Source organism: Monodelphis domestica, chromosome 8, assembly GCF_027887165.1.
Source record: "Monodelphis domestica isolate mMonDom1 chromosome 8, mMonDom1.pri, whole genome shotgun sequence".
NCBI classification, from domain to species: Eukaryota; Metazoa; Chordata; class Mammalia; order Didelphimorphia; family Didelphidae; genus Monodelphis; species Monodelphis domestica.
The window spans coordinates 129,322,391-129,348,268 of record NC_077234.1 but is presented as its reverse complement, the minus strand read 5'-3'; positions in this window follow the sequence as shown (position 1 = coordinate 129,348,268).

Below are 25,878 nucleotides of genomic sequence, written 5' to 3'. Positions count from 1 at the left end.
TCTCTTTTAATTACCTTTTGATGATTCTCTTGAGTTATGTGGTTGGACATCAAATTTTCTGTTCAGGTCTGGTCTTTTATTTATGAATGCTTGGAACTCTTCTGTTGTGTTGAATGATCATACTTTCCCCTGTAAGAATATAGTCAGTTTTGATGGGTATTTTATTCTTGGTTGTAGACCTAGTTCCCTTGCTTTCTCGAATATCGTATTCTATGCCTTTTGGTCCTTCAGTGTGGATTCAGCCAGATCCTGTGTTAACCTCACCATGTTTCCAGGTTTCTGAATGGCTTCTTGGTTGCTTGTAATATCTTTTCTTTCATCTGATTGTTTTTTAATTTGGCTATAACATTTCTTGGTGTTGTCAGTTGGGGATTAAATACAGGGGGTGAACTGTGTATTCTTTTAATCTCCATTTTCCCCTCTTGTTCTAGGATCTTGGGACAGTTTTCCTGGATAATATCCTCTAGTATTATGTCCAGGCTTTTTTCTTTTGTTGTGGTCTTCTGGTAGTCCAATTATTCTTAAATTGTCTCTTCTTGAACGATTTTCTAAATCATCTGTTTTATGAATGAGATGCTTCACATTTTCCTCAATTTTTTCATTCTTTTTGCTTTGTTTTATAGTGTCCTGCTGCCTTGTAAGGTCACTTAATTCCAGTTGTTGTATTCTGGTTCTTAAAGATTGGATTTCATCTCTGACTTTTTGGTCATCCTTTTTCTTCTGGTCTGATTTTCTTTGAAGATTGTCTTTCATCCTCTTTACCTGTCTTTCATCTCCTTTACCTCATCTTTTATCTCCTTTGCCTCATTTTCTAGCTGGTTAATTTTGGCTTTCAGGACACTGTTTTCTTGTTTTAGTTCAAGTGCCTCTGTTTCCAGATGACTTATCTTAATTTTTAAGTTCTTTCCCCAATTGTCTTCAGCCTCTCTTAGTTGTGTTTTGAGTTCTTCCACAGCCTGTATCCAATTCGCTGGCATTTCTGGTTTATCGTTTTGCTGATCTCTCTCCCTCTGTTCCATTTGCTGAGTAGTAGCTGTCTATTGTAGTTTCTTCCTTCTTTTTCTGTTGTTTGCTCAAATTCACCCCTTCTTTACTCCCTGTATTTGTCTGTGCTCTTGTTCCTCTCATTTTTTTGTTTTTTTGGGGACTTCTATCAGTCTCCCCTCTTGGAGCTTTAACAGAAGATCTCTTGGTGTAGTCTCTGGGGGTGGGTTGTTGGGGGTTTGAGCTTCCCTGTCCTCTGGAGGCTTTTGATTGGCTTAAAGTCCAGCAGTCAATAAGGATGGGTGGCGAGCCTGGGCTTCTCCGTGTTCTGGAGACTTTTGTTGGGATTAAGTTCAGCTTGGTTGGGCTGGGTTTGCTCTGAGTTTTAAACTTCCTGGACGGCTAGAGCAAATATGGGGGATCTTCAAAGCTCTGGCCAGGCTGCCAGGTCTATGCTCCTTCTAGGCTGCCATCTTGCCTCCACCTCTAGGTTTCTGTTTTTTCAGAAGACCCTGCTCTCTAAGGGGGGAGGAGTCATGGCCTTCCTGAGCTCTGAGGGCTCCTGATGGGATTAGGTTTAGCTGGTTTGGGCTGAATGAGCCCTGAAGCAAAAAACCTCCTCCTCTGCAGTCTGTGTTGAGTGCCAGGAGATTGGCCCAGGTTGCTTTCAAGAAATTCCCTTTGGAGCAACCCCTTTGCCGGCCCTGAGGTTTCTGTCCTTTCAGTAGCTCTGAGGGCTCCAGATGGGATTGGGTTCAGCTGGTGCCCTAAAGCTGGAACCTCCCTTGAGACTCAGATGGAAGGACCCAGCCAGGGGGCTACAGGCTTCCCCCTTCTCTCTATGTTTCCCTGCCTTCTGTGTTGGGCGCTCCGGAGACTGGCTCAGGTTGCTTTCAAGGTGAGTCCTTCATAATAGCCAGCCCTGATGCCCTTTTGCCACCCTTGAGGTTCCCGCTGCTGCTGTGGGCTCAGCACTCTGGGTTGGGGGGGATGGGTCCTGGGACCTTCCTTCTGCCTACCCCTTAGATCTGAGTGATCTAAGCTTCTCGCTTTTGGGGGGCCGTACCTTTTGATCCAAGTCCAGGAGGAGGTTTCTCCGGGTCTGTCCTGTTGTTCAGCTTGAATTTCGGTGTCCTAGGAGCACTCAGTTTGCGATCGGTAAGGAAGGGTTTCCGAGGTCTGAACTTTCGCTGCTTCTCAGCCGCCATCTTGATCCAGTATCCCATCACTATTTTTTGAGGCAACCTCTTTTGTTATTCATAGTAGTAATTATTAGGGAGTTAATTTTCATGTTGAACTAAAAACCTGCTTCCCTGTTCCTCTTGCCCATTGGTTCTGCTTTCTGGAGTCAAGAAAAATCATTCTTTTATTCATCTGTTATTAATTTCTTTCCCACAAGGAAGCCCTTTAAATATTCAAAGAAAGCTGTCAATTTTTTCACCTTATGATAAGGTTTTCAAACCTGGAAAACCTTAGATGCTTTCTCAGTCACGCCCATTTTGAATAGTAATGCAAAGTAATCTTAAACAAGGTTTTGAATGCCATTTTATAGAAATGGCATAAAGTATTTCATCAGAGAGATATATGACTGGAATAGACGGTGGATCAATCATGGCATAAGAGTAAAAAGTAATTTGGAAACCATCAATGCTTCATTGGTTTTTAGGCAACAGCACAAGAACTAAAGGAAGTCCCCTTACATTGTGAGTGGATCCCTGTGGAGGATAAGAAGCACATATAATTAGGAGATCATGGATAGGTGGCAAACTGATTTTCTGGAGGAATTAATCACAATAAGGAAATTGCAGATCCATCCAAGTATTGAATATGGGAGCATACTGAGGGGAAATTTCTTCAATAACTTTTTACTTGTTTGTCATATTGATCGAAAAGTATTCCTTAGGAGGATTTTCTTTTTCTATAAAGGCAAGAAGACATTTTGGTAAGCTATTCTCCAGCTTTGAATGAAGCCTGATGATATATAGTAATAATGTGGCATTAATTTCTACACTGATAAAATACTTTTCCTTCTTTTCTTGATGCTTAATTAAAAGCCAAAATAAGATAAATATTTCTTTTGTAGACTGCTGGAACTGATGAGACATTTCTAGGAAGCCCAGGTAAAGAATGGTTATATATTATCTGATTTGGAGGTAGTAAAGAATTTCAGTGACCATTTCTTTCTGGAATAGAAGAGCAGCTCCTATAGCCTTCATGTGGCCTCTGTGGGAGGAATGTAAGATAAATGGCTTTGATTTTATAAAGCGTTGGTATTTAAACAGAAGCATGAGCGATCAAAATGCTTGAGAAAATAAAGGTCTCTTTCTCTCTCAGGAGATCACTGTCTCATTTTGGCAAATGATTTGTTTCTGAAATATGTGCTGTCTTCTGAGGGCTTTGGGTACACTGGGAGCTCCTGTGAGGTCCTCAGGAGGCTTCCTAGTAACAGAAAAAAATTGCATCAAATAGACAAGGAAGGATAGGGAGGAGTGAAGAGTTTTGCTGGAAACAGATTTCTTTTGATCAGCTTAGTTGATAAAATGTATGTGAACATACTTTAAGAAAATCTAATATATTTCTCCTCCTATTCTCACTCCACCAAAAAAGGGGGGCATAAATTAGAAGGACGATCAATGCTCAATTAAAAAGCCATCATTTGCATCACAAACTGGTTCATTACCGTGCCAGAGGATTATTCCCCATTGGGTATTTTAATATGGGATTGAGTTTACAAAATATTGAGCAAGGTGCCTCTGTAGATAGTTAGAAGGAAATGATCTAGTGTAGTTGCACTATATCTTTGGTTATTGTTTTTCAGTTGTGTCCAACTCTTTCTGACTCCATTTGGAGTTTTCTTGGCAAAGATATTGGAGTGGTCTGCTATTTCCTTCTCCAGATCATTTTACAGATGAAAAAACTGTGGCAAATAGGGTTAAGTGACTTGATCAGGATCACATGTAAGTGTCTGAAGCCACATTTGATTTTAGGGTTAGTCTTCCTGACTTCAGACCCAGCACTCTACCTACTGTACCACCCAGCTGCCCCTTGCCCTACATTGATGAGTCTTAATTTCTTAGGTTTTTCTACATAATTAATTATTCATAACCATGTGATAAAAGAGGAAAAGAGTTGCATCATTTGAAGTGGGGAACTACAACATACATAGCACTTTGACTAGATTTGACATTCTAGCTCCAGATATAGATTTTTAGTCCCACACCAGGTGGATTTGCTCAGTCTTGTGATCAGCTAATCAGTCAATTATTAAACACCTCTTATGTGCCAGGCACTGTGCAGTGTACTGAGCATATAGAGGAAGTCAAGACTGGCCTTGCTCTGTGGGAGCTCAATCTAATGGGGAGACAGCATGTCAACAACTATATATAAATGTATATATATACAGGATAAATTGGAGGCAGTCAATAGAGCCAATACACTAGTATTAAGGGGGCTCTAGAAAGACTTCTTGTAGTAGATAGGTTTTTAGCGTAGAAGCCAGGAGGTGGAGAGGAGAAGGAAGAGTTTTCTTTTTTTTTTTTAATTTTAAACATTATTTATTTGGTCATTTTCAAACAATATTCATGGGGAATAAAGATCATTTTCTTTTTCTCCCTCCCCCCCATTGGTGATGCTTGATTCCTCTGGGTATCACATGTGTCCTTGTTCTGAGCTCATTTCCATGTTATTGGTTTTTGCATTAGGGTGTTCATTCAGTCTTTCCTCAATCATATCACCTCCATCCCTGTAGTCAAACTATTGCCTTTTCTCCGTGTTTTTACTCCCACAGTTTGTCCTCTGCTTGAGGGTAGTGCTTTTTTCTCCTTGATACCTGCAGATTGTTTAGGGACATTGCATTGACACTAATGGCAAAGTCCATTACGTTTGATTGTACCACAATGTATTAGTCTCTGTGTACAATGTTATGGTTCTGCTCCACTCACTCTGCATCACTTCCTGGAGGTTGTTCCAGTCTCCATGGAATACCTCCACTTTATTATTCCTTTTAACACAATAATATTCCATCACCAACATATACCACAGTTTGTTCAGCCATTCCCCAACTGAAGGGCATCCCCTCATTTTCCAATTTTTTGCCACCACAAAGAGCACATGTCTTTTTCCTTATTATCTCTTTGGGGTACAAACCCAGCAGTGTTATGGTTGGGTCAAAGGGCAGACAGTCTTTTATCCCCCATTGGGTATAGTTCCAGATTGCCCTTCAGAATGGTTGGATCAATTCACAACTCCACCAGCAATGAATTAATGTCCCCACTTTGCCACATCCCCTCCAATATCCATTACTTTCCTTTGCTGTCATGTTGCACAATCTGCTAGGTGTGAGGTGATACCTCAGAGTTGTTTTGATTTGCATCTCTCTGATTATCAGAGATTTAGAGCACTTTTTTATGTGCTTGTTAATAGTTTTGATTTCTTCATCTGAAAATTGCCTATTCATGTCCCTTGCCCATTTTTCAATTGGGAAATGGCTTGATTTTTTGTACAACTGGTTTAGCTCTTTATAAATTTGAGTAATTAGACATTTTTCAGAGGTTTTTGTTATGAAGACTGTTCCCCAATTTGTTGCTTCCCTTCTAATTTTAGTTACATTGGTTTTGTTTGTACAAAAACTTTTTAATTTGATGTAGTCCAAATTATTTATTTTGCATTTTGTGGCTATTTCTAAGTCTTGCTTGGTTGTAAAGTCTTTCCCTTCCCAAAGGTCTGACATATATATTATTTTTGTTCACCTAATTTACTTATACTTTCCTTCTTTATGTTCAAGTCATTTACCCATTCTGAGTTTATATTGGAGTAGGGTGTGAGATGTTGATCCAAACCTAATTTCTCCCTCACTGTCTTCCAGTTTTCCCGGCAGTTTTTGTCAAATAGTGGATTTTTGTCCCAAAAGCTGGGGTCTTTGGGTTGGTCATAGAGTGTCTTGCTGAGGTCCCTTATCCCAAGTCTATTCCACTGATCCTCCTTTCTGTCTCTTAGCCAGTACCAAATTGTTTTGATGAACACTGCTTTATAGTATAGTTTGAGATCTGGGACTGCAAGGCCACCTTCCTTTGTATTTTTTTCCATTATTTCCCTGGATATCCTTGATCCTTTGTACTTCCAAATGAACTTCGTTACTGTTTTTTCTTATTCAGTAAAAAAAATTTTTTTTGGAAGGTTAATGGGTATGGCATTAAATAAATAGATAAATTTGGGTAGAATGATCATTTTTATTATATTGGCTCCTCCTACCCATGAGCAGGTAATGTTTTTCCAATTGCTCAGATCTAGTTTTAGTTGTGTGGAGAGTGTTTTGTAGTTGTGTTCATATAGTTCCTGTTCTTGTCATGGCAAATAGATTCCTAAGTATTTTATATTGTCTAGGGTGATATTAAATGGAATTTCTATTTCTAATTCCTATTGCTGAGATGTGTTAGAAATACATAGAAATTCTGATGACTTATGTGGGTTTATTTTGTGTCCTGCAACTTTGCTAAAGTTGTTGATTATTTCAATTAGCTTTTTGGTTGATTCTCTAGGATTCTTTAAGTAGACCATAATATCATCCGCAAAGAGTGATACCTTGGTCTCCTCATTGCCTATTTTAATGCCTTCAATTTCTTTTTCTTCTCTAATTACTACTGCTAGTGTTTCTAGTACAATGTCAAATAGTAGAGGCGATAATGGGCATCCTTGATTCACTCCTGATCTTATTGAGAATGCGTCTAGTTTATCCCCATTGCAGATGATTTTAGCTGATGATTTAAGATATATACTGTTTATTATTTTTAGGAATGACCCTTCTATTCCTATACTTTCTAGTGTTTTTAATAGGAATGGGTGTTGTATTTTATCAAAGACTTTGTCTGTGTCTATTGAAATAATCATATGATTTTTGTTGGTTTGCTTGTTGATGTGGTCAATTATGTGGATGGTTTTCCTAATATTGAACCAGCCCTGCATTCCTGGTATAAATCCTACTTGATCATAGTGAATGACCCTCCTGATCATTAGCAAGAGTCTTTTTGCTAATATCCTGTTTAAGATTTTTACATCTATGTTCATTAGGGAGATTGGTCTGTAGTTTTCTTTCTCTGTTTTTGACCTGCCTGGCTGTGGAGTCAGAACCATTTTTGCTTCATAAAAGGAATTTGGTCGAACTCCCTCTTAGCTTATTATGTCAAATCGTTTGTATAGTATTGGGATTAGCTGTTCTTTGAATATTTGATAGAATTCACTAGTGAATCCGTTGGGCCCTGGGGATTTTTTCTTAGGGAGTTATTTGATGGTCTGTTGGATTTCTTGTTTTGATATGGGATTATTTAAGAATTCTATTTCTTCTTCTGTTAGTCTAGGTAATATATATTTTTGTAAATATTTATCCATATCACCTAGATTGGTATATTTATTGCCATATATTTGGGCAAAGTAGTTTTTTTTTTAAACCCTTACCTTCTGTCTTGGAGTCAATACTGTGTACTGTGTACTGGTTCCAAACAGAAGAGTGGTAAGGGCTAGGCAATGAGGGTCAAGTGACTTGCCCAGGGTCACACAGCTATGAAGTGGCTGAGGCCAGATTTGAACCTAGCACCTCCCGTCTCTAGGTCTGGTTCTCAATCCACTGAGCTACCCAGCTGTCCCCGCAAAGTAGTTTTTAATGATTGCCTTAATTTCCTCTTCATTGGAGATGAGTTCTCCCTTTTCATCTATGATACTGTTAATTTGCTTTTCTTTTCTCCTTTTTAAAATTAGATTGACCAGTACTTTGTCTATTTTTGTTTTTGTTTCAAAGTACCAGCTTCTAGTCTTATTTATTAGTTCAATAGTTCTATCACTTTTGATTTTATTAATTTCTCCCTTAATTTGGTTTTCTTCTGGGGGGTTTTAATTTGTTCGCTTTCAAGTTTTTTATTTGCATTTCCAATTCATTGATCTCTGCCCTCCCTAATTTGTTAATATATGCACTCAGGGATATGAATTTTCCTTTGAGTACTGCTTTGGCTGTATCCCATTAGGTTTGAAAGGATGTCTCACCATTGCTTTTTTCTCAATGAAATTATTAATTGTTTCTATGATTTGTTCTCTAACTGATTTTGGAGTATCATATTATTAAATTTTCAAATTAATTTTTGATTTGCTCTCCATGTACCCTTACTGATCATTATTTTTATTGCCTTATGATCTGAAAAGATTGCATTTATTATTTCTGCTTCTCTGAATTTGTATGCCATGTTTCTGTGACCTAGTGTATGGTCAATCTTTGTGAATGTGCCATATGGTGCTGAGAAGAAGGTATAATCCTTTTTGTCCCTATTTATTTTTCTCCATATGTCTATTAATTCTAATTTTTCTAAAATTTCATTCACATCTTTTACCTCTTTCTTATTTATTTTTTGATTTGATTTATCTAAATTTGATAGTGGTTGGTTTAGGTCTCCCACTAATATGTTTTTACTCTCTATTTCCTCCTTCAATTCTCCTAGTTTCTCCATTAGAAATTTGGGTGCTACACCATTTAGTGTATACATGTTGATTAGTGATATTTCTTCATTGTCTATACTCCCTTTTAACAGAATATATTTACCTTCCCTATCCCTTTTAATCAGGTCTATTTTTGCTTTGACTTTGTCAGATATCATGATTGCAACTCCTGCCTTCTTTCTGTCAGTTGAGGCCCCAAAGGTCTTAATCCATCCTTTAATTATGACCTTGTGAGTATCAACCCACCTCATGTGTGTTTCTTGAAGACAACATATGGTAGGGTTTTGGATTTTAATCCATTCTGCTATTTGTCTATGTTTTTTGGGTGAGTTCATCCCATTCACATTCAAAGTTATGATTGTCACTTGTGGATTCCCTGGCATTTTGATATCCTCCCCTAATTCTGACCTTTCTTCTTTAGCTATAACTTTTTAAGCCAGTGATTTACTATAAATCAGTACCCCTAGTCCCCTCCCTTGATATGCTTCCCTTTCTAGCCCCTCCCTTTTTGTTCCCCTTTTGTTTGTTAGTTGGTTTTTGTTTTTTTGTTTTTTTTTAGGGTCTGTTGACTTCCCTCCCCCCTCTCCTTCCCTCCCTTTTTATCCTCCCTCCTCCTCCCCCTTCTTAATTTCCCCTTCTCTCTTACCCTGTTGGATAAGATAGAATTCAAGATCCCAATGGATCTATGTGTTCTTCCCTCTCACAGTTGATTTCACTGAGAGTAAGGTTTAAGTAATACCAATTCACAATCTCTTCCTCTCCTTCTTATAGGAGAATTCTTCCCCTCCCCATCCCATGTGTATCTTTGTGTGAGAAAGTTTATTTTATTTAGTTTTATTCTATTTCTTGAAGTATATCTTAGTGCCATCAATTATTTCCTCCCTTCCTTTTTCTTTCCTCCCCCCTTTTTCCATATCATCTTAATGCCCCAAACTTTCCCTATGAGTGATTCTTCTAATTACTCTAATAATGCATACAATTTTTGAGGGTTACAATTACATTTCCCCCACATATTAATATATATAATTTGATATAAATGTAGTCCTTATAGAAGAGAGTTTGAATAAAAGAGAAAAGTAACATTTTTCTCCTTTTCCCTTTCCTTCATATTTACCTTTTCATGTTTCTTTTGCTCTTTGTGTTTGGATGTCAAACTTTCCACAGAGTTCTTGTCTTTTCTTTGCAAATACTTAGAAATCTTCTATTTTTTTGAATGCCCATACTTTCCCCTAGAAGTATACTGTCAGTTTTGATGGATAGGTGATTCTTGGTTGAAGACCCAGTTCTCTTGCCTTTCTGAATATCATTTTCCAGGCTTTGTGGTCATTCCGTGTGGAAGTTGCTAGGTCTTGTGTGACCCTGATTGTCATTCTTTTATATCTAAATTGTCTTTTTCTGGCTTCTTGTAAGATTTTTTCTTTTGCTTGAAAGCTTTGGAATTTGGCAATTACATTCCTGGCAGTTGTCTTTTGGGGATTTAGTGTAGAAGGTGTTCTGTGAACTCTTTCAATGCTTATTTTTCACCCTTGTTTTAGAACCTCAGGGCAGTTTTCTTGAATGATATCTTGTATGATATCAAAATTTCTGTTTATTTCTGGCTTTTCTGGTAGACCAGTGATTCTCAGATTGTCTCTCCTTACTCTGTTTTCCAGGTCTGTCACCTTGTCAGTGAGATATTTTATGTTATCTTCTAATTTCTTAGACTTTTGACTTTGCCTTATTAATTCTTGCTCTTTTGCAAGACCATTGACTTCCAGTTGCCTGATTCTGACCTTTAAAGACTGGTTTTCCTTTTCAGTTTGGTCTGTCCTGCTTTTTGAGACTTCCTGCTGTTTCTCCAATTGGGTGTTTTTCTCCCTCAGATTGCTGAATTCCTTTTGCATTATTTCCCATTTTTCCTGCCAGAAGTCTTCCATCTTTTTGATAACTTCCAATTTAAATTCTTCAAGAGCTTGTGTACAATTTTCATTTCTTTTGGAAGGTTTTGGAGCATTTGTTTGTGTTTTCTCTTCTACTATTTCCTCTGATTCTGTATTTTTCCTCCATAAAATATATCCAAAATCACCTCCTTCTTCTTTCTTGTCTTGGTGTTGGTGTTTTGTGGTTCCTGTGTACTGTTTTCCATCTCTATGGTTTTTTTCTTCTCTTTCCAGCCAGAAATCTGAGTGAGGAGGGCTTGCTCTCAGTTTATTGGTCTAATGATCAAGGCTTTAGCCTTGGGTAATTTCTCTGTTCTCCCACAGCTGCGCTGTCTTCCTGGGGGAGCCCAGGGTCTGCCCTTCCCTGACTGCCGGCTTTTTGGGTGTTTCTGCTCTCAGGGGTAGGTCTTTGTTGGTCTTAGTTAACTCCCAAGACCTGTAGGTGCCCCTTGCTCACTTCAGGGGATCCCTTTGCACACTCCTTGATTATTATGTGCTAGTGCTGGGTGCCTGAGATCTGATCTCCCCTTGACTGCCTGCCAGGGTTTTGGGTGTTACTGCTCACAGGGGTAGGTCTTTGGTGGTCTTAGTCAGCTTCCCAGACCTGGGGCTGCCCTTTGCTCAGTCCTGGGGTGCCCCTCCCTCACTTGTTGATTCTGGCCAGTGCTGACTTTAACTCTAGCTCCATAGGTGTGTTGGGGGAGGGCAGGCCAGCATCTCAGATTTGTTTGGGAGTTTTTTTGTTCCCTTATATTGTGGAAATTCCCAAATCCCAAGTACCTTCAGTGCTGCACCTTATGTGGAGTCCCTCCATTCTTATGAAGATTTTTTTTAGGGGGGGTCTTTTGAGGTCATCTGTATCATTGGGTCTGAGGAGAGGAAGCGAGCTGCATTTAATCTGCAGCCATGCTTACCTGGAAGCAAAATAAGCAGGAAGAGTTTTCTAAGCATGGGGGAGAGCCTGTGAAAATGTAATGAGTCTAGAAATAGAATGTCTTGGGGCAGGGAGACTGCAAAGAATCCAGTGCCAAAGATTGAAGGAAGTGACTCTAAAGTGTAAGACTAGAAAGGTAAAGGACATGGGGATGGCTGACTGGGAAGGACTTTGAATACTAAAAAGACAGCTAGTTAGCACCGTGGTTATGGAATCTAGAGTCAGGAGGACTTGTCTTCAAACCTGACCTCAGACACTTATTAGGTGTGTGATGTTGAGCAAGTTGCTTAACCAAAATTGCTTAGCCCTTGTCACTCTTCAGTCTTAAAATTGTCGATGCTAAGGTTTAAAAAAAAAAAAACAACTTACTGAATAGAAGATTTTAAATTTGATCCTAGAGGTGAAAAGGATCCATGGGAGTTCCTTAAATAGGGAATTGAGGTGACTTAGTCAGATATGCACTTTAAGAAGATTAATCTTTTAGTTCAATGGAGATGTAGTGAAGCAAAAAGATGAAGCAATAACCCATCTCCATGCCCTAATTGTTGAAAAATGAGTCCAGTATTATGATTGCTTTTCTTATAAATTTGAGAATACTAAAGAAAAAATATTTCCCTAGAGATTAAAAAAAAATGAACCAGAAAATGTATAAGGATTCCTTTCAATTTTATTTATTGATTGAAAATTCACATTTTAAAAGGTTCTCACACATATTATCTCATTTGATCTTCCTAATAACCCCAAGAGGAAGGGAGGGAGCACTTAGATTATTACATTCACTTTGTAGATGAAGAAACTGAGATTCTAAGAAGTTAAGTAATTTACTCTTGGCTAGTAAGAGGTAGAGCTAGGATCTGAACCCAAGACATACGATACTAAGTCTAATGCCGGTGATGGAATATTATTGTGCAAAAAGGAATAATAAAGTGGAGGACTTCCATGGAGACTGGAACGACCTCCAGGAAGTGATGCAGAGCGAGAGAAGCAGAACCAGGAGAACATTGTACACAGAGACAAACACATTGTGGTATAATCGAATGTAATGGACTTCTCCATTAGTGGCAGTGTAATGTCCCTGCCCAATCTGCAGGGATCAAGGAGAAAAAACACTATCCATAAGCAGAGGACAAACTGAGGGAGTAGAAACACCGAGGAAAAGCAACTGCCTGACTACAATGGCTGAGGGGACATGACAGAGGAGAGACTCTAAACTAACACTCTAATGCAAATACTAACAACATGGCAATGGGTTCAAATCAAGAACAAATGTGATACCAGTGGAACCATGCGTTGGCCACGGGGGGTGGGAGGGAGGAAAAGAAAATGATCTTTGTCTTTAATGAAAAATGCATGGAAATGATCAAATAAAATACTATAAAATTAAAAAAAAAAGAAAAAAAACAGTCTTCCTACTCTGAAGGAGCTTGTGTCAGAGTTGAAGGGAAAAGACACAAGTCTTTTACACAATAATGAATAAAATAGAATGCTTGCAATTTAAAAAAAAAAAACTAAGTCTAATGCCATTTAAAGGACAGAAAAATTCCCGTGGATTTATACATTTCTGTTTCTGAAAGGAGCCTCTTTCTGCAGGTTAATTTTTGCTCCACATGGGTTGTCCTCACTTGCACGAATTTTAAATGACTTATTGCATTCTTCCCACATTGCATGAGAGCAAAGAGACATTCCATAAGAAGTATGTATGTTTAATTTTGTGGCTAGTCATAACTTATGGAAAGGCATGTGGAGGACTTTTTTAAAAAATGACAGTTGTTTCTTCCTGTAAACACATTACAGAAGACAGCTTTATGGTCTTTGTCTACCCTTTAGACCTGGGGTCACCCATAATGGCTTTTATGCTTGTAAGAGTCTGTGGGACTCAATTCTTCCTTTGTAAAATCTCAGCTGAATATTGGCCTGAATGTAGGGAAAGCAGACTGTGATTCATTTTTCACTGACCTCTTGAAGCAAATTCTGAGAATCCTCTATAGCCATTGCACAAGACTCTCATGAAATTATATGAGCCAAAACTCAGCTTGCAGTAGTAAATTAAAAGTTCATGTAAAAATCTGAAAGAAAACTATTTTTGTTATATATAGTAGTGTCAAGCAGCATGGTGCTATAGATTGAAAACAGGGCTGAAATCAAGAAGATCTAGGCTTCCTTCTGTGATGCAGTCTTGTAAGGAGAACCTTTAATGACTCTTCCCAGTCAACTGAACGATCTTATAGGGCATTGACTTTTTTAGGAGGGTATACCTTTCATGGAGCCACAGAACTTCATTAGAAGGATGTGTCTTCTAATTGGTGTCCATTGCCTGGTGCTATATTCTGATGAGTATCAACAGAGAGTTATGGTAGTCAGACCCTTGTCTACACTCATGTCCCAACTCTGTGTGAGATGTGAAAGGCTCTGCCTTTTTTGGCTCTTTAAAGATAATATCAATAACAATAATATTTGCACTTTAAGGTTTGTAAAGTTCTTAATATACATTATCATTTGCCCCCTTACAACATGCATGGAGGTGCCAATATTATCTCCATTTTACAGATGAAGAAACTGAAGCTATGAGAGACATGCTAAGACATATTAAGTCACTCAATGTAAGCCTTTTTGACTTTAAGTTCAGTGCTCTAAAAGATATCCCTCTCCCCCAGTGTTCTTTTCCTTGCAATTTACAAGATAGGAGTGTAGTATGGTGAAGAGAGGATGTGTTTCTTCCTTCCTAGTAGTCATGTTGACTTCCAGAAGAAATGTAATATTATCATCAAGTTTATCAAGTATAGGAGGAGGAGAGGATCCATCTGGTTTCTCAGAACTTCTCCTGATACTGAGGTGCTCCCTCCCACTTTCTACTAACTATATAACCATAAATAAGCCATTTAATCATTCTGAACCTCAGTTTCCTCATTTATAAAGTGGGGATAATAACACTCATACTACTTGTCCCACAGTTTTCTCATGAACTAATGTCTACAACATATTATATAAATGTCAATGATTATATTAACATGTTGTAGACAGCAATATGGTGATTGCAAAACTGTTGTCAGGTCATGCCAAAACTGTGGTTTTCATATTCATTGTTGTCTTTGCTGGAAGTGTAAAAATGAATTCTATTTTCAAGCCCATTGTTTTCTAAAATATTACAGGCAAAAATAGTTGGAAAAACCATCTTTACCAGTGTGACAAGTACAAGACAAAGAAATGTTTAGAGATAATCCTCCCTCTGAAATTGGAGTGTTTTGTAACTTCTGCAAGTAATATGTTCTAGACCAGTGATGGCGAACCTTTTAGAGATGGAGTGCTGAGCCCTGCCCCCACCTCATCCTCAGACCAAGTGCCTTGCTGCCCCTCCCTCAGACCACATGCCATAACTCCCCTTACCCACCCAGGGAAGGGAGAACATACTCCATTTTGAGCTACTGGGTGGAGGAACAGGTGACGAGAGGAATGTCCTCAGCAAGTGTAGAAAGGAGAAGGGGAGTGGCTCAAGTGCTCTGTTCCCTCTAGCTCTGCCACCTGTGAGCTGCTCACCTTACTCTTTGTGCTCTCCCATTGAACTGCTGTGCAGAAGGTTGGGTGATATGAAAAAATGTCAGGCACAGTGGAGAGGAGGAAGGGAGCAGTTCTGCCCATGCCCCAGAGCCTTTCTATAATGAACTCTGGGCGGGATGGTGCTGAGTGCCCACAGAGAGTGCTTTGTGTGACATCTTTGGCACCTATGCCATAGATCTGCCATCACTGCTCTAGATAATTTGTCTACCTACAAAATGGAAAACATAAAATGTCCTAAGCACTAACATAAACAGGAGCTGATAACTTAACCAATTAATGGCTTTAGAGGACATTATAAATGTTGAATGCCCTCTAAATACTAATAGTATATTTTATGTTTTGAATTTGAAATCCTAACTAAAAGTTCTGCCATGAATATTTTGTATATGATCAACCTTTGTTTGATAGAATAGCATATTACAACTATGCATTATAATCATTTCAGTGGAGAAATAACAGGTTCCACTTAACTTACTACTGTTACTATTAAATTTATTCGAGATTACTTTTCTTAGGTAAGAATATTAACTTATTGATTAGGCTAGCATATAATCAATAAAATCAATAAGTCAATGACCCTCTAGACCACAAGACATAGAAGGTCCCTCAGGCAGATCTATGAATAGAGTTTGGGGACTCATTATTCAGCTCTTCCCTACAACATCTCAAGACATCTCTGATTGATAAGCAGTAATGAAGAAGTTGTCCATTAAAACTCTCAACCCCTCCCCAGAATGATGTAGACAGGAAGAGTTTTATCTATTATGCAGGTTTGATGGGGGGGAGGGAAAGGGAACATTCCTAGGAGTTCCTAGGAACTAAGAAAATGCAAAGGTCAACAGATTGGCTAGAGTCCCTCTAATATAGGACCCTGATTTAGTAATTCTCTCTAATCCAGGATCCCAATCTAGGAATAATACAGTATAGAAAAAATTCTCATATTATGGAATTTTGATTGGACAAAAGGATCTAGATAAAACAGAACATGTCTCTGCAGACCCAATTAGTCAACTGGAATTTCACCCACCCTCCATACTTGTTTCTTCCACTCCAAAGAAAGAATGTGCATATTGACTGGCATGATCATAGCTGAATATGTTTCAAACAGTGGCACAGAAAGGTTATTGAATGATTTCAAAGATTTAATATAGCCTAGATCAATTCCTACCCTATATCAACTTGCCTGGAAAACATGCTATAGTTATTAACTACTTATACCAATGACTGTTTTCCATTTCATCCACTTGCCAGAAATAACTATTGGAGAAACAGGATACATGTAACTCTGACTGGCAAATATGGGATTGATGAGGAGACTGGAGGAAGAACAAAGTATAAAATGATGTTTGTCTCCTCTGCTTTCTCATGCCTAGAGGCATCTAGTTGATATATTGGAGAGAGTATTTGGCTTGAAGTCAGAAAGACCCGAGTTCAAATCTAAAACTTTCTTCCAGGTAAGTTCCCTGTAGCCCAGGGATCTTTATTAGTTGTTTAGTTTCCCAAAGATATATTTCCTTTTAGAGATCTCTTCATTCATGTGAGGTAGCTGTGGAGTAGTATACTGGATAGAAAATTAGTCCTGAAGGTAGGAGGACTTGAGTTTAAAACCAGCCTCTGGCACATACTGGTTATATTGTGCTTAGCAAATCACTTAATTTACCAATGCTATTGGCAACTCTTTAGAACTATAAATTATTGATTAATTTCACTTTGATACAAAGTTTTCACACCAGGAGTTACCTATACTACTGATGCTGAACTCAAAAAGAATCAGATCTCTGTAAACCATATAATGACTAAGAAAATCCCAAGTTAACATAATATTGAATTTCATTTTTATTTATTTTGTTAAATATTTCACAATTATATTTTGAAAGCATGGATTTTTATATGTAACATAATAATTTAATAAATATGGTTGTTATAAATATATGATATATTATGATAAGTATGTTTACCTAGGAGACACAAATTCTCATATTAGCTATATTCAAAATCTAGATTTCATTCTTTTTCTCCCCTCTCCTACCCCACACCTCCCCAAGAAGGCAGGTAATATGATATAGATTGTACATATATTATCATAGAATACATATTTCCATATTTGTCATGTTGTGAAACAAGACATATATTGCTTACACTAGAGAAAAATTCATGGAGGAAATAGAGTGAAGAAAGGTATTTTTCAATCTGCTTTCAGATTCATTCTGTTTCTTCTATGGTGGTGAATATCTTTTTCCTTGAAGTTGTCCTGGATCCTTGCCTTATTCAAAATAGTTGTTATTCACAGTTGATCATCATACATTATTGTCTTTCCTATGTATAGCTTTCTCCTTGTTCTGCTCACTTCATTTTACATTGCTTCATATAAATCTTTCCAGATTTTTTTTTTGTGATCATCTTGCTTGTCATTTCTTATGGCACAATAGTATTCCGTTTGTGAGAATTGAACACCAGTTTACACTCCTTTTCTCAGTACCCTAAGATCAGTATTGGGGGTACTTCTCTAGTGAATTGGGTTTTCATTCATCCCCCACCCTTTCATTGGATTAACAGCAAGTCCTGAAGCTAATCTGTATAAGGAGGCGCCAGCCTGAAGCCTCATGGCTCCCTGGCATCCCAGAAGATGCTGGCCTCTTGTTCCATGTGATTCCTGGTGTCTACAAGGCCAACCTCTGACACTGACTGAGATCAGGTCTGTCCAATAGGGGTGACCCAGAAAAAGTGATGTGGGGGGAGATAATAAGTTATGGATCTGAGAAGTTCAGGGGCTCTTTCATAGAGAACAGAGACACAAGGTGAGTGGTAAGCTCAGGTTAGCTAGATGACTGGCAACAAAATGGACCTATTTCCCACTATTTAATAAATAATTATAAGCTAATATATATACTTTCCAGAGAATTTTAATCTTAATATATTACAATCATATGCCTCAACTTGTTTATTCATTCCCCAATTGATGGAAGAAATTTTCAGTTTCTAGTTCTTTGCTACTACAAAAATAGCTACTGAAAATATCTTAGAACATATCATTTCTTTTCCTTTTTCCTTAATTACCTTAGAAAATAAACCCAAGAGTGATATTATTGGGTCAAAATATAAACACAATTTTATAACTCTTTGAGTATAATTCTAGATTGTTCTCCCAAATGGTTAAATTAGTCCATAGTTCCACCAACAATGTATTACTATCCCAGTTTTTCCACATCCCTTTCAACATTTATCATTTTGCCCTTTTATCATTTTAGTCAATCTGATAAATATCAGATGATATCTCAGAATTGTTTGGATTTGCATTTCTCTAATCAATAATTTAGAGCAATTTTATATAGTTATATATAACTTTGATTTCTTCATCCAAAAACTGTCTGTTTATATCTTTTGAGCATTTTTCAATTGGCAAATGACTCACACTCCTATATTAGACAAAGATCTCTATATATTTTAGATATGGGATCTCTACATAAGAAGCAATATGCAAAAATTTCCCCCAACTTATTGCTTTTTTATGATCTCTGCTACATTTGTTTTATTTGGACAAAAACAATTTAATGTATTTAAAATTAGACATTTTCCATTTCACAATGCTTTCTATCTCTTATTCAGTGATAAATTCTTCTCCTATCAATGAATTTGATTGGTAATATGTTCTCTGTTATAATTTATCTCTCTTTATACCTAGGTTATCCAATTTTGATCCTATATTGGTAAGTGTCTAATTTTTTCCAAACTGCCTTACAGTACAGTTTTCCCATATTTTTTGGGCCAAATATTGAATTTTAATTCCAAAAACTTTGAACTTTTATCTTTGTCAAACACAAGGCTATTATAATCACTCAATTACTCCAGTCTCTCTTCTCTCCCCGTCATCTACCTCTTCTTTTCTATTAGCTTATTTCCTTGACTTTCAGGTATGTTCAAATCCCCATTAAAACAGCAAAACAAAATCCCAAAATGAAAGTAACCAGTCCTTGAAAATAACTTCTTTTTACTCTCTTGAGTTCTTCACCCATTTCTCTCCTTTTCATTGCCAAATTTGTTGAAAGAACAGTCTATATATTGTTTCCACTTTCTGATTTTTCTTTCATTCTTGAATCTCCTGAAATTTGCCTTTAACTTCCACCATTCTATTATGACCACTTACAAAAATTCTAATGCCTTTCTTGTTATTATATTCAATTTCCTTTTTAGGCCTTATCCTCTTCATTTTTCTGTAGCTTTTTACCTTGACTACTGTATAATTAAAAAAATTTGCACTCCATCTCCCAAAATTCTTTTCTTGTCACAAAAATCCTTTTCCTTTCATTCACGTTAAGGATGTTATGTTATTGTTTTGAAGCTATGGGGAACACCTCTCTCTCTTTTTCACATGTGAGGCTGGGTGAGCTCTCCTGGTTTCTCTAGTTTTTTAGTTTCCTTTTGCTTCAAGTTAAATATTAATAAATATTATTAAATATAATACTTGGAATATTGAATATTAATTTTTAAAATTTACACTACTTTTTCCTTTTTTAATTGATCTCCTCTTTCTCATGACACATCACTCTCTTTCTTTTTACTTCTTTGCTTCTTTTCTCTTTCTCTGTTTCTCATGTTGGCACTTCTCCTTTTCCTATACCCTAAACCTTAGTGTTCTCCAATGTTCTGATCTGTTCCTTTCTAGCTTGATAATATTATTCACTCCATAGCTTTAGTTATTACTTCATTGCTGATATCATCCATACCTACATTGGCATCTTTAACTTCTCTACTGAGCTTCATATCATTACCTGCTATTTCCAAGACAGATTTATAGCAATCTGAATAGCTCACTGCCATTGTAGACTCAAAACAGGCAGCTTGGAACAGTGAGGAGAGTTTTGGACTGGGAGATAGCTAGATTTCAATTCTAACTCTGTTATAGTATCCTTGTGAAGAAGGGCAAAATATATAACCTCTATAGACTTCTATTTTCTCATCTGTAAAATGAGATTAGACCAGATGACCTTTTGGTTCCCTTGCATTTCAAATCCATGATACCATATGTTCAAAAGGAGTTTGATTATTTTATTTTCCTAAACCAATTCCTATTTCTTCTGACCCTTTTCCTATTAATGAAACTATAGAGATTATATTTGGAATTTCCATGTTCCCCCAGTGTTTGGAATCCAGTACCCATCTCATAGGAGGAAATTATTTCCCAAAAAGCTCTTTTCTTTCTCCATTATATTTTCCAGAGGTTATTGTAATAATCCACATTATGGTGATATCAACTACTTTATACATTTTATTGGGTTATAAATAGTCTAATAATGGAGAGTTTTTAAAGTCTTAGAATGGAAGCTTTCAGAGAATATTTGAACAGATACTGGCTACTATGGGAATTTTAACTCCTCAGTTCAAGAGCCTGGGGGCATCTTCTTTGGTGTTAAGTGGTCCAGATTCAATTTGGAGATCTTGGCCTTTAAAGAGAGGAGTTAGGTTTTTTCTTAACTCATTATACCCTCTTTCTCAGAGTAGAACCCTGGGAAAGATCATTTAAGTAAAGCTTAGATTTGACTCATGCCTAGGTCCTCTCAAAATAAATTAGCAGGATACCTTCTAGAAATGCACTCAATGCATGTAATAGATCAAATATATGACAACTGTTTATTTCTTCTATCATAAAAGAAATGCTTAACACATAAAAGACTCATAAACATACATTGACAAAAACATAAAACATAAAAATGGTAACCCATAGCTCCTATTATACTCTCCTGGGAGGTTGATAGTTATAACATTAAAACATGAAGTACTTTATGGGATTGATGAACAGTCATTTCACCTTAGATCTACACTGTCTGATAAATTCACTGAAAATCTTTTTCTCCTGGCAATCCAGGGCATGAGTTAGGCTCATCCTTCTCTTGGGTGACATATTTTCCTCTTATAAGCATTATAGTAGCTTCAGGGAGTACTTCATGGTGCCATTAACCCAGGTCTCTCAGTGCATCCAGGCCTCCTTAATGTAAAAAGTAGCTTCTAGAGTTGAAAGTATTTCTCAGGATAATCATTTTGTCACTTATACTCAGGGAAAGAAACACAAATCCAAGGGAGAGTTGATTTGAGTCCTAAGCCATATATTCAGAAGAAAGGAAGAAGAAAACAAATGTGAGAAGTCTACTTACTGAAAATTCTGAGGCTTTACTTCATACCCATCAGATCACAGAAATGCCAAACAAAGGGAAATGACAATTCTTGGGGATGTGTAGATAGAATCCACTCCCCAGGCTCATTCTCTCCAAATTCATCCTATCCCACATCCCATTTTGTATGCCTATATTGCATGGGGGGAAGCTGGGAATGGTAAGCAGGAGGTCAAGCACTCTCTTTTGGTTGGTGCTGCAGTGGAACTGGGTTTGAGCAGGATCTGGTGCCTCCTGTGCACTTGAGTGCTTTTGAGGGCTTTATCAGCTTGATGGTCTTTGGATTTTGGCTTCCTGATTTGACTTAGGGTATTTTAGCTAGGTGATATTTTCTGTCTCCTTCCTATATTTCCCTTTTATTTTACTTTATCTCCATTTTGATTAAAACTTAATTGTTATGAGCTACTAACAGACTCATTACTTGAGAGTTAATTTTATAGCCAGGAAGCACAATCCTTTCTAAAATTAATATTACATTTAATATTTTACTTTCATTATTACAGGGAGGACATGAGAAGAGATGTACACCAATCCTCTGTTTCATGTTGGAATGGTTCCAACTATCCTGAAAATAATTTTGGAATTAAACATCACAATAATGAAACCAGGTATATTTTTTGAGCTGGACATACCATTTGAGGGCAGACACTCCAGAGATAAAAGAAAGAAAAGACACTTATGTACAAAAGTCCTTATTTATTCTAGTCTTTTTGTTATGACAAAGCACTAGAAACTAAGGGGTTACCCATCAGTTGAAGAATGGCTGAACAAATTATAGCACATTAATTTAAAAGAACAGTATAATGCTATAAGAAATGACAAGAGGTATGGACACAGAGAATTTTGGAAATATCTGTATGAGCAATTCTAAGTGAATTGGGCAAATGTAAGAGAATAATTGATATAATGACTTCATTGTAAAGAATGCAACTTCAAGACAAACTCTGATTACCATAATGAAAAATCATGACTAGAATTGATGGAGCATGCTTCCTATTTCTTGACAGAGTCAGTAGAAGAGAGGTAAAGAGGCACATATTTTCAGTTATAACCAAGTGAGGTTTATTTTGCTTTAAGTTGTTGCAGGGGAGGATTTTTTGTTGTTGTTTATATTCTGAAGGGGTATGAAAATTGAGAAGAGGAGAACATATCACACGAAAGCAATGCAAAAAAAGGAAGAAAATAGTGCTAAAGAAGCATTTAAAGAAAATATATCACTATTGTGCTATTGATATATAAAAAAAAGATTAGCAGATGGAGTTTATGAAAACCTGAAAAGACTTATTGAACTGAAGCAAAGTAAAATGAGAAGAACCAGGCCATGGTACACAGTGACAGGAATACTATACAGTGAACAACTTGTGAATAACTTAGTTATTCTCAGCAATACAATGATCTAAAACCCAAAGAACTCATGATAAAAAATGTCATCTGCTTCCAGAGAAAGAACTGATGGAGTCTGAATCCAGACTAAAGCAAACTTTTTTCACTTAAAAATGTTTTTTTTTTTTGTTCAGGTTTCCTTCCACAAACCAATTAATATAGAAAAAATGTTTGACATACATGATTGCACATGTAAAATCTACATGAGATGTTTACCATTGGGAAGGAGGGAAGAAAGGAGAGAATCTGCAACTCACAATTCTTTGAAAAATGTTGGAAACTTTTTAAATGTAATTATGGTAAAAAATACAAAAGAAAAATGTACAAAGAGATCAGAATAAAGTACAGAAGACAAAACAGAGAAATGAGACAGATTTGGAACTAACATACTGAAATTGGATACATTTCCTTAAAAAAAGTAAGTCAAACCTTATGAAATGAGATTCATAGCTTCACATTCAATTCTGTTATTCATTTTTATATGAGAATGTTCTTTTTTGGGGTGTTTATCAAGTTCATGAGCGTAAAAAAAGTAATAATTAGACCACATTTACTGAATGGATAGCTTTTGTTGATCAGTGGTCATTCCTGTTTGATGCCTTTTCCCTCATGGGGTGGGGAGAAACACACAGGGACCAACCAGAAGATTCTGTTCTTAAAGTCCTTTAGCACAATGCATACTAGAACTCCAGAGAGCAGGTTTTGATACAGTCAAGCATATTCCATTCCCCTTGATCACCCCTATTAGCCTAGAGATGTGGGGAAAATGGCAACTGCATTTTTAGATCTTGTTGATTACACTGCAAGAATGGCAAAGATGACAGTGATAGGGGGAGCTGGGGAAAAAAGGGCATGGGTGGTAAGAACTGCTTGCAACCCCCTGAAACTATAGCTCTAGAGAAGGCGATAATGCCTGCACTGCTACAGTAAGACATGAAAGGGAAGCAACTCAATTGAATGGCTAAATGTATCCTGCTTTGTTAAAGATACATGGAAACTGAATAGAGAGCTGATATGTAGTAGCCTCTGCTGGTATAATGTGGTGGCAGCCGTTCAGGTAGTAGAGATGCTGAAAGTGTTTCTTACCTGATTGAATGCCTTGTTATTACCTTGCTAGGTTGTCCAATGAAATGCTTAACAAACAAATAAAACAAACCTTTACCTTCTGTCTTAGCATCAATACTAAGTATTACTACCAAGAGAAGAGTAATGAGTGCTAAGCAATTGGAGTTAAGTGACTTGCTCAGAGTTACACAGCTAGGAAGCATCTGAGGTCAGATTTGGAGACAGACTTTCCCATCTCTAGACCTGACCACTGAGCCACATAGCTGCCCCAAATTAAATGCCTTTTAAGAAAAAAAAATATAGATTATCTGTCATGTCATGGCATAGAAATTACTGATGGGAGGCTTGGTCTTTTTATTGTTGTTTAATTGTCTTTTGTTACATCTGATTCTTTGTGACCCCATTTGGAGTTTTCTAGGCAGAAATATTGAAGTAGTTTGTCATTTCCTTCTTTGGCTCAGTTTACAGATTAGGGAATTTAGGCAAACAGGTTTAAGTGATTTTCCCAGGGTGACACAGATAATATGTGCCTAAGGCTGTATTCAAACTCAGGTCTTTTGATTCTCTATACACTGAATGACCTAGATGCTCTTGGAAATTATACATTTGGAGTTTTACATTTGAATAGATTCTGGTGGGGAGAGCACACAAATCCTGGGAAGTAGAAAGGAAACCTGGAATTATGAGAAGGACTTTTGAAGGCAAGTGCTATTGTACCAACATTTTCCTAGTCATCCAAAATGAAACCTCTAAAGATCTTTGATTCTTCTCTTTTAACTCTTCCATCTTTAATCTTTAATAGTTTCTGCATATCTATTAGATAAAATTAAAAATTCTTTTACTGTCATTTAAGACTTTCTATACTTACTCTTAAATATTTTATTTTTGATGGCACACTAGGAAGAATCTGGTTTTTGAATCAGAGGACCTAGACTTGAATCCCAGACTTGTATCATCTTGGGCAAGTCACTTCTCTCATCTGTAAAATGAATGAGTTGGACTAGATGGCCTCTGAGAACCCCTTTAGTTCTAAATCTATGTTTCTATGGAAATGTGGAGCAAACTGGCCTATCACGTCAATATAGTCAATATATCCAGCTTTTTTGTATTCCCTCTTTCTGGAATATCCTTCCATCTGTAAAAATTAAAATTTATGTCAATAATAAAAATGTTATATATTAGGAGATTTATTAGTGATCATTAGAAATCAAGGAATAAAGAGGATACAAAACAAAGACCACATGCCCATGGCTGATTAGCCATCTCAAAATTCCCGTACTTACCTTACCACTACCAACATGCTGGTTGCAAGTCCAAGAAAGAGAGCCAAGAGGACTGCCCACTCACTAATATCCTCTGTCTACAGGAACTATCTGATAACAGGAAGTCAGTGGGCTTCCAGGAAATGGAAGTTTTTTTGGGGGGGGTAACATTTTCAATTATACACATCCTATCAAATCTATCCATTCCCCAAGACCCAGGTCAAATACTGCCTCTATTTTTCAAAGTGTGCCTTACTTTATATTTATTCATGTTCTTGCCTCATCTTTCCTACCAAACCTTCAATATAATCTGATGAAAGGGGCCTTATTTTTATTGATCAGTGTTATTCCTCTTAGTCACTATGTTTCAGATGATAATGAGATTTTGTTTTGGAAAGAACTTGAGTCCTTTGAAAGACTCAGAGTTGTTCCACTAAATGCTTTTGTATTTCTAGGATCTGACACACAAGTACTTAATAAATGCATGTTGATTAATTTGTTCAGGCCAACTAACACATTGTACAATGAGAAAATTGAAACCCAGAGATATTGAGTAACTTGCTCAATAGTAAGACAAAATGGAACAGTAAGTACACAATATAGTAAATAATAATGAGACACAGTTAGAACAATTTAATAAATATTTACAAAAATGGTTAAACTTTCAATGAATAATAACATATTTGATTATATCATTAATGCTAATAATAGCATTGTAGAAATTGGCAGAGCAGACCCATGATGTCATACTTAACAGAAACAGATTCCCTGCAAGCTACATATTGATTTAGAAAACCAGAGATTAACATTATCTATATTGTGTTGTATTTGTAATTCTTAACCATTTCTCAATTACATTTTTTAATCCCTGATCCTCTGCCTTAGAATCAGAACTGTGTATTGGTTTGAAAGCAAAAAAGTGGTAAGGTGTAAGCTATGGGGACAGTGACTTGCCCAAGGTCATATAGCTAAGAAGAATCAGAAGCCACATTTGAACTTCCAGTCTCTCAACCTAGCTCTTAATCTACAAATACACCTAGTTTCCCTCTCTCAATTACATTTTAATTTGGTTTTGATCCCACTGGGTAGTTTTGTTTACAGCATGCAGCCTGCAGCCTGGCAGGGCACTA